The sequence below is a fragment of the Bombina bombina genome, chromosome 7 (assembly GCF_027579735.1).
Source record: "Bombina bombina isolate aBomBom1 chromosome 7, aBomBom1.pri, whole genome shotgun sequence".
Classification (NCBI taxonomy): domain Eukaryota; kingdom Metazoa; phylum Chordata; class Amphibia; order Anura; family Bombinatoridae; genus Bombina; species Bombina bombina.
In genome coordinates, this window is record NC_069505.1 from 472,955,230 (window position 1) to 472,971,212 (window position 15,983).

Consider the following 15,983-nt stretch of genomic DNA (forward strand, 5'->3'; position numbering starts at 1 on the left):
TTCACAACCTTTTCTGCCCCCCCCCTGTAAACCTCACACCCCCAGGTTCATTTGGGGTGGGTGCCAGAGAATCAGTGGTGCGACCCACTTGAACCCCCCAGGCAGAGGCAAAAAAATAGTTAAGATGGGCGAATTACAGTGAAGCATATATATGTCTTGTTAATAACAAATACAATGGAAGCAGCAGATCAATTCCGTTGTCGAGATCTGCCACCTGCGGTGGAGCGCATGAGCAGTAAGTGAATTTTTGGTCAGAACTGGCTGATCTGACAAACGTACGGCAATTGGAATATGGTGATGCACTTAGGAATGCGATGACGTGGTGAAGCACATGCGCAGTGAGTGTATTTGTGGTCAGGTAGCTGATTCCACATCACCGGAAGTGACGTGATTAGCTAATCTGATGAATTGGCAGATCTGTGAGAACACTGGCTATGATTTAAATAAGTCCCGGGTCGGAAATGACGTCAGGGAGCTGTCATCAATAATTTGAAGCCATCTTACAAACTGGTATAAGAACTTTACATTAGTAAATAAAATGCTTACAATAACATACTGAACAAAAATAACATATGACACATTTCAAAATATACAAAATGTGTAAACATTGACATTATTTAACCAATGTTATATAGAAATAGGTACCAAATTATATTAATATAAAACAATATTAGGCACACCATGTTGTGGCTGATGTTAGGAATTGGGACTATTAATTCAAATGAGAACTATCAATTCACTTTGTTGCATAAATAGAATTCCAAAAAGACGTGTTGATGCATTTATATTCAACTCAATAAATCAAATTGATACAACATAGAATAAGAAATAAGAAACATTTTCAACACTATGATTTTTTCTATAAATATATGTGAAGAATAGGCACCTATTAAATACACATTATATACAAAATCACTGTGGGCACATACCCTGGTATCCTGTCCCCAACCATAATGACCCTAGCTGGGAAATATTCACATAAATGCAGCCAAATCGAGGTCAATATTTAGATCCAAAGGTTGTAAACTTTGTAATTCAGTTATCCAGAAATAATCTTTTTTGCATAGTGTCATTCTATTAGGATCTTCTACAGAAGGTGGTGTCATGAGATGCAGGACATATGCAGGACACAGCAAAGATGGTACAACTCTATTTTATTGCAGAGCATAACAATACACATCTAGTCAGGTTGATTGTACTAAACTAACTGCGACACAGACACCGGACCTAAGCCCCGCCCACATGCTAGTGACATCACATCCTGCTCTCATCACATCTTCCCCTTTTTCAAAGGCAAAGCATACATTTGCATATAATAAATAACAAGGTACACCAACAGGGTATACAACAACATTTTTGTTTTTGAACATTATAAAAACAGATAGATTAGAAAACATGAACAAATAAATTACATCCTGACTTGGACATCGGGGTAGACTACCCTAGTCCACAGTGACCATAGGATTATTCTGCCCATACTTCCGGTCACTGTTCTAGCTAAAGTCAGTCCCTGTAACGGGCCGGAAGTTTCACCACTCTTCCGCTTGATGTAACTTTGCATGAACTGTCACTTTGACACTTTGGCCCGCTTTCAGTTCCCGTAAAGGCCTGACAGAATGTCTCCTGTCGTAGAAGAAACGATAACCCTTTTTGGCCTCTTCATCCCTCCTAAGGACTTCGTCCCGAGGAACAGGGCCAGGCGGCTTGAAGACACCCACTGAGGGCAAAGTGGTGCGAATCTGGCGTCCCAGCATCAGCTGTGCCGGGCTAAACCCGGTGGCTTGAATGGGCGTCGCCCTGTATGACAAGAGGGCTAGGTACGGCTCAGATTGCTTTAGAATGAATTTTGTTGTTTGAACTGCCCTTTCAGCCATTCCATTGGCCTGCGGATAATGTGGACTTGACGTGGAATGTACAAAATCATATTCCCTGCTGAAAGCACTGAACTCTGTAGAAGCGAATTGCATACCATTATCACTCACTAGCTCCATTGGAATGCCCCAGCGGGTGAACAAGCTCTTCAGGCGAATGATAACGGCCTGACTTGTGATATCATTCAGGGGTGCAATTTCCAAATACCTGGAATAGTAGTCGATCACAACAAGAAACTTTTTCCCATGCAGTTCACACAAATCAGCAGCTATTTTCTGCCACGGCCCCGCAGGCAGCGGAGTAGACATTAAGGGCTCCCTTCTCTGAGTAGGCCAGCGTTCCCGGCAAAAGGCACATTTAGACACGTGATTTGCAATGTCGGAGCTGATCCCAGGCCACCACACAGCTGTAGCTGCCCTTTCTCTGCACTTTGTAATGCCTAAGTGGCCATCGTGAATCCTGTTTAACATCTCCTTCCTCATGCTGACAGGAATTACAATGCGGTCTTGGAACAGCACCAACCCCTCCAGCTCCGTGAGCTGCGACCTCTCTGGCTGGTAAGCATTTAAAGACATCCAGGCTGCCCGGCTCTCGGGCCAGCCATCTTTTATGTACCTTATAACTTCTTGCAGATCTGTGTCCAAATATGTCTCTTTCTTTATCTCTTCCAGTTTCCTTGAAGAAATGGACTTAAAGGCCAGAACTGAATCAACATACACTTTCACATCCGACTCTGTGGAGGATTCTTCAGCAGCAGCCAGCGGGAGCCTGGACAGTGTATCTGCCACAACCAGTTGCTTCCCCGGCACATGCACTGCCTGAACATTGAACCTGAGCAGTCTCATTAAAAGTCTCTGGCATCTCAAGGGTGTTTTGTCAATGTCATAAGAATTGATAAGAGGGACTAGCGGTTTGTGGTCAGTTTCCAGACTAAATTTCTCCAAACCCACTAGATAACGCTGAAAGCGCTCACAGGCCCAAACTGCAGCCAGGCACTCTTTCTCAATTTGAGCGTATTTTGACTCCGCAGCCGTCAGTGTGCGGGAACAGTAGGCGATGGGCTGTAGTTTGTTGTCATTCAGCTGCAGGAGTGCAGCCCCCAACCCATAACTGCTTGCATCAGCACTAACCACAGTCTTTTTTGAAGGGTCGTAGAACCCCAGCACTGGGGCAGACCCCAGCAGGGACTTGGCATGCAGGAACGCTTTTTCTTGTGAGGGTCCCCAGACCCAGGCAACATCTTTCTTAAGCAACTCTGTGATAGGGTGTAAAACTGTAGATAAATCTGGAAGAAACTTGCCCACGTAATTTACAAGGCCCAATATCTGTCTCAGCTCATGTACATCAGAAGGGCTTTTCATCTGTTCGATAGCCCGAATTTTCTCGGGGTCCGGCTTGATGCCATCCCCGTTGATGATATGCCCAAAGTAGCATAATTCAGTTTTCCTAAAATGACATTTTTCTTTATTCAGCTTCAGCCCAGACTCTTTGATAGCCTGCAGCACACAACTCAAACGCTGATCATGCTCCTCCACTGTAGACCCATACACTAGAATGTCGTCCATGACGACTGCTGTGCCCACGTGGCCACTCAGGAGAGAACTCATTTCCCTTTGAAAGATCTCAGGAGCGGAGGATATCCCAAAGGGGAGTCTGCAGAAGCAGAACCGACCTACCGGTGTGATAAAGGTAGTCAGTTTGCGGCACTTTGGATCCAGGGGGATCTGCCAAAAGCCGCTAGAAGCGTCTAATGTGGAAAAGAACTTCACCCCAGCCAACTTCGGGGCTATATCTTCCAATGTCGGCAGCACAAATCTCTCCCTCTTCACTGCCTCATTCAGCCTTTTCAGGTCCACACAGATGCGCACCTTTCCGTTTTTCTTTGCAACTGGAACAATGGGTGCACACCAATCAGTTTCTTCAACAACCTCTTCAATAACCCCCATAGACCTCATGCGCATGAGCTCTTTCTCCACTTGAGGCATGAGCGGGAACGGAATTCTACGAGGAGTAGAAATACTGTATGGGACTGCGTCACTTTTAAGTGCTATACGGACAGGTTTGCAGTTCAGTAGGCCCAACTCGCCAAACATATCTTCAGAGATCTCATTCACTCTGGCCACGAGGCCCAAGTCACAGGCTGCTTTTCTGCTCAATAAACTGTTAACACACTGACCTCGGATCACATGCACCCACATGGTGAACTTTTTTTGTTTGTACTCACAGCTGGCAAGAAATTTCCCCACACAATCAATGCGGCCACCAGGACTATGGACATTTGTAGTAACCTTCGCCAGCTGGGGCTGTCGAGGCAGTTTAATAAATTCAGCAAAAGACATTACAGTGATATCAGCTCCTGTGTCAATCTTAAAATCAACTTTGGCTCCCATTACAGTAAAAGTAACTTTCCAATCTTCCTCTGAGCTTGTCCGTTCCACAACAGACCCCACAAAAGACACTTCCTGACCCTCCTGGTCACTGTCCACCTGCATCTCCTTAATGTATTCAGTTTTACACACCACTTCAAAATGGCCTATTCTGTTACATTTTCTGCATCTTTTATCTCTGGCCGGGCATATAGCACTCTGATCATGAGCCCGGTAGCACCGTGTGCATCGGCCATGTTACGCCCATCCACTTCTAGGCCTTTCCAGTACTTTTGATCAACCGCTCATACTGTGCCTTTCACTAGTAATTTTTCTAGACTGTTGTACTTCATCCACAAGACTCTCAGACCTCAGATCAGCACTTTGCTTTTTCACCAGTTCACTCTGGCGGGCCATCCTAATAGCCCCGTCTAACGTTAAATCAGGCTCTAACTGCAGCTTCAGGGAGACTTCAGCATCTTCAATTCCAATAACTATTCTGTCTCTGATTTGCTCTTCTTTAGCAACACCAAACTCACAGAATTCAGCTAATTCATACAGGCTGCGCACAAATGACTCCACAGATTCTCCCACACGCTGATTACGTTTGTGAAAACAAGCTCTCTCATGAATCACATTTCTTTTGGGCACAAAGTGGGCACTGAGTTTATCCATAACTATATCAAAGTTAACTTCTTCCCCTTCTTGGAAAGTAAAAGCATTGAACACTGGCTCTACATCTTTCCCCATGGAGTATAAAAGAGAATTAACTTGTACTTCACCACTCTCCTTGTTCAGTTTGGATGCAATCCTGAAGCGCTGAAACCGCTGACGCCATGTGGGCCAAGCTGCAGGCTGAGAAAAGTCAAAAGGCTCAGGTGGGGTAAACTTTGACATTGCAATCGATCAGGAACAGAAGCGCAGTCCAGAACTTCTGACACCATGTCATGAGATGCAGGACATATGCAGGACACAGCAATGATGGTACAACTCTATTTTATTGCAGAGCATAACAATACACATCTAGTCAGGTTGATTGTACTAAACTAACTGCGACACAGACACCGGACCTAAGCCCCGCCCACATGCTAGTGACATCACATCCTGCTCTCATCACAGGTGGAATCCAATCTATAACTGCTGATTGCTTTCATGGTATTCATTAAAATATGTTAAAATGCTTCATATGATTTATGTTTTAGATACAATCTATGTATAATGTATTTTACACTGTAAATTGGTAGGAAATTGTATCATTGCCTTGGGTGTATTGTAGCTTTTTCTGGCATACAAAGGGTTAATTACAGTTTGTTTTCTTCACTTCAGACCAGAGACCATTTTAAAAACATTTTCTTATTAATTCTCAGGAGGTAACACACTATTTCCATACACAAATGCCTTATAATAATTATTTATCAACAAATGTACTTAAATAATGATAGAAGTATATACCCGGTATTTATTTTTGTTAAAACTGTGTATATAACTGACAGTGACAAAATTCTGCAACATTATTTAGCAATACCCCTAAACAACCACTAGAGGGAGGAAAAGGCACAGACAAATGACATCGCTGTACTAAAAGTCAATCTTGTGACCTCGCCTCCTTTCTACATGTGATGCTACTGCATAGAACTTCCGCTTCAATGTATGCTGGGAACAATTTCAAAATGTTCCTGCTTCCGTTTGATTTCAGCTGCAGACAGATCTCTGCTGCAACGCACGCTGGGAATCATCTGATTTGTCCGAGTTTGAGTAAATGCATGCTGGGAATGGTAGTTGTTTTGGAGTGTTGCTGCAAAGCATGCTGGGAGTTATAGTACTATTGTTTGTTTCCGGGTAGCTCGCTCTCAGGTGTGCAACCAGGTCAGTAAATCAGTCATAGACTATGTGTGTGATTATATATATATATATATATATATATATATATATATATATATATATATATATATATATATATATATATATATATATATATATATATATATATATATATATATATATGATAATGTACAGTATGTGATGTGTGTAACTATAGGTACTGTGTGTGTATAATGTATATGTGTGTGTGTGTGATTTATATATATATATATATATATATATATATATATATATATATATATATAATATATATATATGATAATATACAGCATGTGGTGTGTGTAATTGTGTGTGTATATAATGTATATGTGTGTGATAATATACAGCATGCAGTGTGTGTAACTATATGTACTGTGTGTGTATATAATGTATATGTGTGTGATAATATACAGCATGTGGTGTGTGTAACTATATGTACTGTGTGTATATAATGTATATGTGTTTGATAATATACAGCATGTAGTGTGTGTAACTATATGTACTGTGTGTGTATATAATGTATATATGTGTGATAATATACAGCATGTAGTGTGTGTAACTATATGTACTGTGTGTGTATATACTGTATATGTGTGTGATAATATACAGCATGTGATGTGTGTAACTATGTACGGTGTGTGTATATAATGTATATGTGTGTGATAATATACAGCATGTGATGTGTGTAACTATGTACGGTGTGTGTACATAATGTATATGTGTGTGATAATATACAGCATGTGATGTGTGTAACTATGTACTGTGTGTGTATATAATGTATATGTGTGTGATAATATACAGCATGTAGTGTGTGTGTATATAATGTATATGTGTGTGATAATATACAGCATGTAGTGTGTAACTATGTGTACTGTGTGTGTATATAATGTATATGTGTGTGATAATATACAGCATATGATGTGTGTAACTATGTGTACTGTGTGTATATAATGTATATGTGTGTGATAATATACAGCATGTGGTGTGTGTATATAATGTACTGTATATGTGTGTGATAATATACAGCATGTGGTGTGTGTACTGTGTGTGTATATAATGTATACAGTATGTGTGATAATATACAGCATGTGATGTGTGTACTGTGTGTGTATATAATGCAGATGTGTGTGATAATATACAGCATGTGATGTGTGTACTGTGTGTGTATATAATGCAGATGTGTGTGATAATATACAGCATGTGATGTGTGTAACTATGTGTACTGTGTGTATATAATGTATATGTGTGTGATAATATACAGCATGTGATGTCTGTGTAACTGTGTACTGTGTGTGTATATAATGTATATGTGTGTGATAATATACACCATGTAGTGTGTGTAACTATGTGTACTGTGTGTGTATACAATGTATATGTGTGTGATAATATACACCATGTAGTGTGTGTAACTATGTGTACTGTGTGTGTATATAATGTATATGTGTGTGATAATATACAGCATTTATGTACTGTGTGTGTATATAATGTATATGTGTGTGATAATATTCAGTATGAGATGTGTGTAACTATGTGTACTGTGTGTGTATATAATGTATCTGTGTGATAATATACAGCATGTACTGTGTGTGTGTGTATATAATGTATATGTGTGTGATAATATATAGCATGTGCTGTGTGTAACTGTGTACTGTGTGTATATAATGTATATGTGCTTGATAATATAGAGCACGTAGTGTGTGTAACTATGTGTATTGTGTGTATATAATGTATATGTGTGTGATAATATACAGCATGTGCTGTGTGTAACTTTGTACTGTGTGTGTACATAATGTATATGTGTGTGATAATATACACCATGTGCTGTGTGTATATAATGTATATGTGTGTGATAATATACAGCATGTGTTGTGTGTAACTGTACTGTGTGTGTATATAATGTATATGTGTGTGATAATATACACCATGTGCTGTGTGTATACATAATGTATATGTGTGTGATAATATACACCATGTGATGTGTGTACATAATGTATATGTGTGTGATAATATACAGCATGTAGTGCAGATAATTTTTGAGTCTTTCCACCTTAGAGAGGCAAATGAACGTGAAATTAAAAAGTTTTTAGTGGGTTGGTTACCCATAATTAAGACATATTCGGAAGAATTACAAAAGACAATATTATACCCATTCTTAAGTTCTGAATGTTTCTATGAGCTGGTATTATTAGGTGATTTTCCGTCTGAGTGGATCACGAGTTATAGGTAGATTTATTATAATGATTACGAGAAACATGATAAGGATTGGGTTTTGTCTGAGTGGGGTAGGGCGGAGAGCAGGGAGTGTCCAGAGAGCCAATGGATGGATATATATTTATTTATTTAGAATTTTTTTTTTTTTTTTCTCTGCTCTTCTTTTCTTCTCTTTTTCTTTTATTCTATGTATATAAAAAAGCTGCCAAAACCAAAAAGATGATATAATCTTTGGCACAATATTTTCTTGGCAAAATGATAAAATCGATGAGTGATGTTCATACTTTATGTCATTTTTCGCATGTTGCATATTATCTTTTTTTAATTCTGTCTTGTGATGTCAAAGACATATTATGTGTTCACCCTGTGTGGTGTCTTTATTTTGTAACATGGTTAAACTGTATGAATTCTTTTTGGCAGCGACAAATAAATAAATATATATATATATATAAAAAAAAAGCATGTAGTGTGTGTAACTATGTGTACTGTGTGTGTATATAATGTATATGTGTGTGATAATATACAGCATGTAGTGTGTGTAACTATATGTACTGTGTGTGTATATAATGTATATGTGTGTGATAATATACAGCATGTGCTGTGTGTAAGTGTACTGTATGTGTATATAATGTATATGTGTGTGATAATATACAACATGTGATGTGTGTAACTGTGTGTGATAATATACAGCATGTAGTGTGTGTAACTATGTGTACTATGTGTATATGATGTATATGTGTGTGATAATATACATGTGGTGTGTGTAACTATATGTACTTTGTGTGTATATAATCTATATGTGTGTGATAATATCCAGCATGTGATATGTGTAACTATGTGTACTGTGTGTATATAATGTATATGTGTGTGATAATATACAGCATGTGATGTGTGCAACTATGTACAAATTCCAGAAAGCGAGGCAGAGGGTGGAAAATTAAAAATTAACTTTTATTTGAAACTTTAAAAACATACATCAAAGGATCCTGAGGCCAGTGCAGCACCGGGCTTACGCGTTTCAGCTTGCGCCTTCCTCATAGACCGGTCTATGTGGAAGGCGCAAGCTGAAACGCGTAAGCCCGGTGCTGAACTGGCCTCAGGATCCTTTGATGTATGTTTTTAAAGTTTCAAATAAAAGTTAATTTTTAACTTTTCACCCTCTGCCTCGCTTTCTGGAATTTGTATATGCTACGAGGGGATTGGGGAATCCCCTTTAGCGGTTTGCAGAGTGTGTTTTTTGTTCTGGGAGGAGAGCGGGTGGAGCTTGTTTCGGCGTGGGATGCCGACAGAACAAACAGCTGATTGGAGCTAGGGAGGAAGTGTGGACCTTTTTCTAAACGGACGCTGAATAGCAATCTCGAGTCGAATCCCCTCATCGAGTGACATGAAAGTAGTAAGTTTTGTCACACTTATGGGTTGATATTGCATACGGGAGTTTCATCTGTTTAGCACATGAATGGAAAGTGTTGAGTCTCAGTGCGCTGCCTATAAGGGATATTCTTACTGTGATGTGTAACTATGTACTGTGTGTGTACATAATGTATATGTGTGTGATAATATACAGCATGTGATGTGTATAACTGTGTGTGTGATAATATACAGCATGTGCTGTGTGTAACTATGTGCTGTGTGTGTATATAATGTGTGTGATAATATACAGCATGTGGTGTGTGTACTGTGTGTGTATATAATGTATATGTGTGTGATATTATACAGCATGTGATGTGTGTAACTATGTACTGTGTGTGTATATAATGTATATGTGTGTGATAATATACAGCATGTACTGTGTGTAACAATGTGTATTGTGTGTGTGTATATAATGTATATGTGTGTGATAATATACAGCATGTGCTGTGTGTAACTATGTATACTGTATGTGTATATAATGTATATGTGTGTGATAATGTACAGCATGTGATGTGTGTAACTATATGAACTGTGTGTGTATATAATGTATATGTGTGTGATAATATACAGCATGTGATGTGTGTACTGTGTGTGTATATAATGTATATGTGTGTGATAATATACAGCATGTGCTGTGTGTAACTGTGTACTGTGTGTGTATATAATGTATACAGGGAGTGCAGAATTATTAGGCAAATTAGTATTTTGACCACATCATTCTCTTTATGCATGTTGTCTTACTCCAAGCTGTATAGGCTCGAAAGCCTACTACCAATTAAGCATATTAGGTGATGTGCATCTCTGTAATGAGAAGGGCTGTGGTCTAATGACATCAACACCCTATATCAGGTGTGCATAATTATTAGGCAACTTCCTTTCCTTTGGAAAAATGGGTCAAAAGAAGGACTTGACAGGCTCAGAAAAGTAAAAAATAGTGAGATATCTTGCAGAGTGATGCAGCACTCTTAAAATTGCAAAGCTTCTGAAGCGTGATCATCGAACAATCAAGCGTTTCATTCAAAATAGTCAACAGGGTCGCAAGAAGCGTGTGGAAAAACCAAGGCGCAAAATAACTGCCCATGAACTGAGAAAAGTCAAGCGTGCAGCTGCCAAGATGCCACTTGCCACCAGTTTGGCCATATTTCAGAGCTGCAACATCACTGGAGTGCCGAAAAGCACAAGGTGTGCAATACTCAGAGACATGGCCAAGGTAAGAAAGGCTGAAAGACGACCACCACTGAACAAGACACACAAGCTGAAACGTCAAGACTGGGCCAAGAAATATCTCAAGACTGATTTTTCTAAGGTTTTATGGACTGATGAAATGAGAGTGAGTCTTGATGGGCCAGATGGATGGGCCAGTGGCTGGATTGGTAAAGGGCAGAGAGCTCCAGTCCGACTCAGACGCCAGCAAGGTGGAGGTGGAGTACTGGTTTGGGCTGGTATCATCAAAGATGAGCTTGTGGGGCCTTTTCGGGTTGAGGATGGAGTCAAGCTCAACTCCCAGTCCTACTGCCAGTTTCTGGAAGACACCTTCTTCAAGCAGTGGTACAGGAAGAAGTCTGCATCCTTCAAGAAAAACATGATTTTCATGCAGGACAATGCTCCATCACACGCGTCCAAGTACTCCACAGCGTGGCTGGCAAGAAAGGGTATAAAAGAAGAAAATCTAATGACATGGCCTCCTTGTTCACCTGAGCTGAACCCCATTGAGAACCTGTGGTCCATCATCAAATGTGAGATTTACAAGGAGGGAAAACAGTACACCTCTCTGAACAGTGTCTGGGAGGCTGTGGTTGCTGCTGCACGCAATGTTGATGGTGAACAGATCAAAACACTGACAGAATCCATGGATGGCAGGCTTTTGAGTGTCCTTGCAAAGAAAGGTGGCTATATTGGTCACTGATTTGTTTTTGTTTTGTTTTTGAATGTCAGAAATGTATATTTGTGAATGTTGAGATGTTATATTGGTTTCACTGGTAAAAATAAATAATTGAAATGGGTATATATTTGTTTTTTGTTAAGTTGCCTAATAATTATGCACAGTAATAGTCACCTGCACACACAGATATCCCCCTAAAATAGCTATAACTAAAAACAAACTAAAAACTACTTCCAAAACTATTCAGCTTTGATATTAATGAGTTTTTTGGGTTAATTGAGAACATGGTTGTTGTTCAATAATAAAATTAATCCTCAAAAATACAACTTGCCTAATAATTCTGCACTCCCTGTATATGTGTGTGATAATATACAGCATGTAGTGTGTGTGTATATAATGTATATGTGTTTGATAATATACAGCATGTAGTGTGTGTGTATATAATGTATATGTGTGTGATAATATACAGCATGTGGTGTGTGTAACTGTGTGTACTGTGTGTGTATATAATGTATATGTGTGTGATAATATACACCATGTAGTGTGTCTGTAACTGTGTGTATTGTGTGTGTATATAATGTATATGTGTGTGATAATATACAGCATGCGGTGTGTGTAACTATATACTGTGTGTGTATATAATGTATATGTGTGTGATAATATACACCATGTAGTGTGTGTAACTATGTGTACTGTGTGTGTATATAATGTATCTGTGTGTGATAATGTACAGCATGTGGTGTGTGTAACTATGTGTACAGTGTGTGTATATAATGTATATGTGTGTGATAATATACAGCATGTGATGTGTGTACTGTGTGTGATAATGTACAGCATGTGGTGTGTGTAACTATGTGTACAGTGTGTGTATATAATGTATCTGTGTGTGATAATGTACAGCATGTGGTGTGTGTAACTATGTGTACAGTGTGTGTATATAATGTATATGTGTGTGATAATATACAGCATGTGATGTGTGTACTGTGTGTATATAATGTATCTGTGTGTGATAATGTACAGCATGTGGTGTGTGTAACTATGTGTACTGTGTGTGTATATAATGTATCTGTGTGTGATAATATACAGCATGTAGTGTGTGTAACTGTGTGTATTGTGTGTGTATATAATGTATATGTGTGTGATAATATACAGCATGCGGTGTGTGTAACTATATACTGTGTGTGTATATAATGTATATGTGTGTGATAATATACACCATGTAGTGTGTGTAACTATGTGTACTGTGTGTGTATATAATGTATCTGTGTGTGATAATGTACAGCATGTGGTGTGTGTAACTATGTGTACAGTGTGTGTATATAATGTATATGTGTGTGATAATATACAGCATGTAGTGTGTGTAACTGTGTGTATTGTGTGTGTATATAATGTATATGTGTGTGATAATGTACAGCATGTGGTGTGTGTAACTATGTGTACAGTGTGTGTATATAATGTATCTGTGTGTGATAATATACAGCATGTGATGTGTGTAACTATGTGTGCTGTGTGTGTATATAATGTATCTGTGTGTGATAATATACAGCATGTAGTGTGTGTAACTATGTGTGCTGTGTGTGTATATAATGTATCTGTGTGTGATAATATACAGCAATGTGATGTGTGTAACTATGTGTGCTGTGTGTGTATATAATGTATCTGTGTGTGATAATATACAGCATGTGGTGTGTGTAACTATGTGTGCTGTGTGTGTATATAATGTATATGTGTGTGATAATATACAGCATGTGGTGTGTGTAACTATGTGTGCTGTGTGTGTATATAATGTATCTGTGTGTGATAATATACAGCATGTGGTGTGTGTAACTATGTGTGCTGTGTGTGTATATAATGTATCTGTGTGTGATAATATACAGCATGTGATGTGTGTAACTATGTGTGCTGTGTGTGTATATAATGTATCTGTGTGTGATAATATACAGCATGTAGTGTGTGTAACTATGTGTGCTGTGTGTGTATATAATGTATCTGTGTGTGATAATATACAGCAATGTGATGTGTGTAACTATGTGTGCTGTGTGTGTATATAATGTATCTGTGTGTGATAATATACAGCAATGTGATGTGTGTAACTATGTGTGCTGTGTGTGTATATAATGTATATGTGTGTGATAATATACAGCATGTGGTGTGTGTACTGTGTGTGTATATAATGTATATGTGTGTGATAATATACAGCATATGATGTGTGTAACTATGTGTGCTGTGTGTGTATATAATGTATCTGTGTGTGATAATGTACAGCATGTGGTGTGTGTAACTATGTGTACAGTGTGTGTATATAATGTATATGTGTGTGATAATATACAGCATGTGGTGTGTGTACTGTGTGTGTATATAATGTATATGTGTGTGATAATATACAGCATATGATGTGTGTAACTATGTGTGCTGTGTGTGTATATAATGTATCTGTGTGTGATAATATACAGCATGTGGTGTGTGTAACTATGTGTGCTGTGTGTGTATATAATGTATCTGTGTGTGATAATATACAGCATGTGGTGTGTGTAACTATATGTACTGTGTGTATATAATGTATATGTGTGTGATAATTTACAGCATATGATGTGTGTAACTATGTGTGCTGTGTGTGTATATAATGTATATGTGTGTGATAATGTACAGCATGTGGTGTGTGTAACTATGTGTACTGTGTGTGTATATAATGTATCTGTGTGTGATAATATACAGCACGTAGTGTGTGTAACTATGTGTGCTGTGTGTGTATATAATGTATCTGTGTGTGATAATATACAGCACGTAGTGTGTGTAACTATGTGTGCTGTGTGTGTATATAATGTATCTGTGTGTGATAATATACAGCACGTAGTGTGTGTAACTATGTGTGCTGTGTGTGTATATAATGTATCTGTGTGTGATAATATACAGCACGTAGTGTGTGTAACTATATGTACTGTGTGTGTATATAATGTATCTGTGTGTGATAATATACAGCATGTGATGTGTGTAACTATGTGTGCTGTGTGTGTATATAATGTATCTGTGTGTGATAATATACAGCAATGTGAGGAGAGAAGCAGTGCAACTTCACTTTTGTACATGTTGATCTAAATAACAGCTATAAAACAGTGTATTCTTTGTTTTAGAGGGGCAGAGCATTTGATGCCTGTATGTATATTAGGTACTAGGGACCTGTGTGAGCCTCTTTAATTTATATACCTGTAAATAAGATGCTATGGGGGTGGGTTGTATGTGAGGAAACCATTCAGTAACTAAATGTTTACATCTCTGTATTGTTCTATATTTCCTACTTAGGTGCTGTAGAAGTGGTCTGTGTGTGTGATACAGAGGGAATCTATCTATAATATTATATATCTGTATATAAGGTACTGGAGAGGGGCTGTGTGTGATACAGAGCGAATCTATCTATAATATTATATATCTGTATATAAAGCACTGGAGAGGGGTCTGTGTGTGTGTGATACAGAGGGAATCTATAATATTATATATCTGTATATACAGCACTGGAGAGGGGTGTGTGTGTGTGATACAGAGGGAATCTATCTATAATATTATATATCTGTATATAAGGTACTGGAGAGGGGACTGTGTGTGTGTGTGTGATACAGAGGGAATCTATCTATAATATTATATATCTGTATATAAAGTACTGGAGAGGGGGCTGTGTGTGTGATACAGAGGGAATCTATAATATATATCTGTATATAAAGCACAGGAGAGGGGGCTGTGTATGTGTGATACAGAGGGAATCTATCTATAATATTATATATCTGTATATAAAGCACTGGAGAGGAGGCTGTGTGTGTGATACAGAGGGAATCTATCTATAATATTATATATCTGTATATAAGGTACTGGAGAGGGGCTGTGTGTGTGTGATACAGAGGGAATCTATCTATAATATTATATATCTGTATATAAAGCACTGGAGAGGGGGCTGTGTGTGTGATACAGAGGGATTCTATCTATAATATTATATATCTGTATATAAGGTACTGGAGAGGGGACTGTGTGTGTGTGATACAGAGGGAATCTATCTATAATATTATATATCTGTATATAAAGCACTGGAGAGGGGGCTGTGTGTGTGATACAGAGGGATTCTATCTATAATATTATATATCTGTTTATAAAGCACTGGAGAGGGGGCTGTGTGTGTGATACAGAGGGAATCTATCTATAATATTATATATCTGTATATAAGGTACTCGAGAGGGGCTGTGTGTGTGATACAGAGGGAATCTCTCTATAATATTATATATCTGTATATAAGGTACTCGAGAGGGGCTGTGTGTGTGATACAGAGGGAATCTATCTATATTATTATATATCTGTATATAAAGCACTGGGGAGGGGCTGTGTGTGTGATACAGAGA

General features: G+C 38.4%; 1 protein-coding gene across 4 annotated transcripts in view; it reads left to right on the forward strand.

The window, feature by feature from the left end:
• Positions 1 to 5,974: 5,974 nt before the first annotated feature.
• LOC128666758 (oocyte zinc finger protein XlCOF6.1-like) overlaps positions 5,975 to 15,983 on the forward strand; it is a 113,238-nt gene continuing 103,229 nt past the window's right edge. For all 4 annotated transcript variants that reach the window (XM_053721529.1, XM_053721531.1, XM_053721530.1 and 1 more), the window contains exon 1: positions 5,975 to 6,104. The gene's annotated coding sequence lies outside the window, so the exon portion shown is untranslated. The remainder of the gene's footprint in view (positions 6,105 to 15,983) is intronic.